Consider the following 2,370-nt stretch of genomic DNA (forward strand, 5'->3'; position numbering starts at 1 on the left):
CTGTCTATTGTTGTGATAAGCATCACAATCAAAAACAACCCGGGGAGAAAAGGGTTATTTCATCTTATAATTTATAGTCAGTCCTTAAGGGAAATCAGGACAGGAACTGAAGCAAGGCCCCGAAGGAGTACTGCTTACTGGTCTGCCTCTTTATCGCCTGTTCTTATACACCCAAGACCATCTGCCCACAGTGGGTCGGGCCCTCCACATCAATCATTAATCAAGAAAATGTCTCACAGGCCAAATTCCTGAGATTCCTTCTTCCCAGTAGATTGCATCATGCTGACAAAACCCAATGAGCACAGGCCCCCTTCATAGTAACTTACACTCTCCCCACATTTTAGTTCACAGGGGGCCAAGCCTGTATCGCAAGCTAGCAGAAGTTAATAATGTAGGCAAGTCTCCTCATGTTCCTGGTTTTCACAGCAGCAGAGCTGTAAGGTTGAGGCTTATGGAGATCAGCTGAGGCTGGGTACTTTGAGATGCTGGAAAAGGACATCGACTGGAGAAGGTAGAACCTCAGTTGCAGGGGACATGCTGGGATTGGCAGGATCCTGGAGAAAAGCAGACGGTTGGCATCATGTGGCAGAGTGAGAGTCCTGAAAGAGAAGCCAGGAAGTCATTGGTATGGGTGCAGCCTCTAAAGACTCCAGCATATGGAAGATACCAGGACAGGGGTGTGAGCCCCAAGGATAGCAGCAATTACCCAGTAGAGCCTGCCTGAGCATACAAGATGTACTGTGTGTTCCCTGAATGGCAGAGCCAAGAAGTGGAGCTGTGCAGGCCTTCGGAGCTCAGAAAATTGTGAGTAAGGCCCAGACACCAGACACTCAGCTCTTTGTTATGTTGGGTTTGGGGTTTGCTTGAACCTAGTTGTAATTGTGCCCTGGTTTTCCCCTTTCATAATAAGAAAATATTTAACTTGCTTTTTATTTTTTATTTTTTTGGGAACTTACACACAGGAGACTTTGGACTTGTAAAGAGACCTTCAATTTTTAAGCCATTGGAATTTTTAAAAGGGTGTGGGAATTTTTAAAAGTTGGATTGTGTTTTATGTTGTGTTGTTATTACTATCAATGATGATCTTGAAGACAAATAAGAAAGGAAAGCCTGTGGTTAAAGGGTGATGTGTGTGTGTGTCAAGTTGACAAGGGCTCAATTGTGCTGCTTAGTTTTCTCCCATTTGACACAAGCTTGACACAAAAATTATATGGGGAAAAGGAATGTTAATTGAGAATATGTTTCCACCAGATTGTCTATAGACAAGACTTTGAGTCCCTGCCCTGACTCTTCTTCATGATAGACTACAGCTGTAATATGCAGCAAACCCTTTCCTCCCCGAGCTGCTTTTTGTCATAGTGTTTATCACAGCAATAGAAACCTAAGACAAGATCTATGGATATGTCTTGGTTTGTTTTTAATGCTTTTTGTTATTGTTGCTCTAAATTTTGGAACTCAAGTTCCTCGTCGGTTGAAATAAAATCTTCTAGAATTTTGCTAAGACAGTAATGCTTTCTAATATCCGTTCGGGGATTTTACATATAGCTGAGAACAAGCTAGATGTTTTCTTAGATGGTGGATTTATTTTCAAACTTCCTGCAGAAATTATCCTCTCTATGTGATCAATCTTTACAGATAAATTCAAAAAGATTCGGAAGCATTTGTAAGATCTCTTGGCTAGTGATATCTCAGAAGCAAGAGATACAGTGTCTATACATAGCCCAGTTCCCAACATCAATGATAATGATTTTAGGAGAGACTAAGCCTGTATCAAAGTGTGCCTTTAAAATGGGAAGCAACTGAGTTTTAATACATAAGCATTTGCCGAGTGGCTTGAACTCTTAGAGGCTTCTGGCTTTGGAAAACCTCTGCCACGTATGACGTTCTTGAGGGTCCTGCTAACATCTTCGATGGCTGATTTTTAATTGTCATCATGGAGAAGCCATAATATTCAGTTATTGGATCAAGTATTGGATCTGAGATATTATTGTGATGATATTTTGTAGATGTGGTAACAACTCTAACCAGTTGACTTTTAAAAATAATTGCCTTCAAAATGTAAGTAAAGACTGCAGAGAGGGCCAAGTGGTTAAGAGTGGCTGATACGCTTCGAGAAGACCCAGATTTGGTTCCCAACACACAAATCAGGCAACTGACCATGGTCTCTGTAACTCCAGCTCCAGCTTCCTCTGGTTTCTATGGGCTCCTGCATACACTTGGTGTATGCTTACATTCATATGTACACACACACAAATAAGTCTAAATGTTGAAATGATGAATGATAATGGAATTGGTCTGTCTCAGTTAGGGTTTGTTTGCTTTGAAGAGATACCATGACCACAGCAACTCTCTCTTTTTTTTTTTTTTTTT

The 2,370-nt window shown here is 41.1% G+C and overlaps 1 protein-coding gene across 1 annotated transcript in view; it reads left to right on the plus strand.

The window, feature by feature from the left end:
- Nucleotides 1-723: 723 nt before the first annotated feature.
- Nucleotides 724-2,370, plus strand: part of Med23 (mediator complex subunit 23) — a 71,101-nt gene continuing 69,454 nt past the window's right edge. The window contains exon 1 of the mRNA XM_029482505.1: nt 724-804. The gene's annotated coding sequence lies outside the window, so the exon portion shown is untranslated. The remainder of the gene's footprint in view (nt 805-2,370) is intronic.

This window comes from Mus caroli, chromosome 10, assembly GCF_900094665.2.
Source record: "Mus caroli chromosome 10, CAROLI_EIJ_v1.1, whole genome shotgun sequence".
NCBI classification, from domain to species: domain Eukaryota; kingdom Metazoa; phylum Chordata; class Mammalia; order Rodentia; family Muridae; genus Mus; species Mus caroli.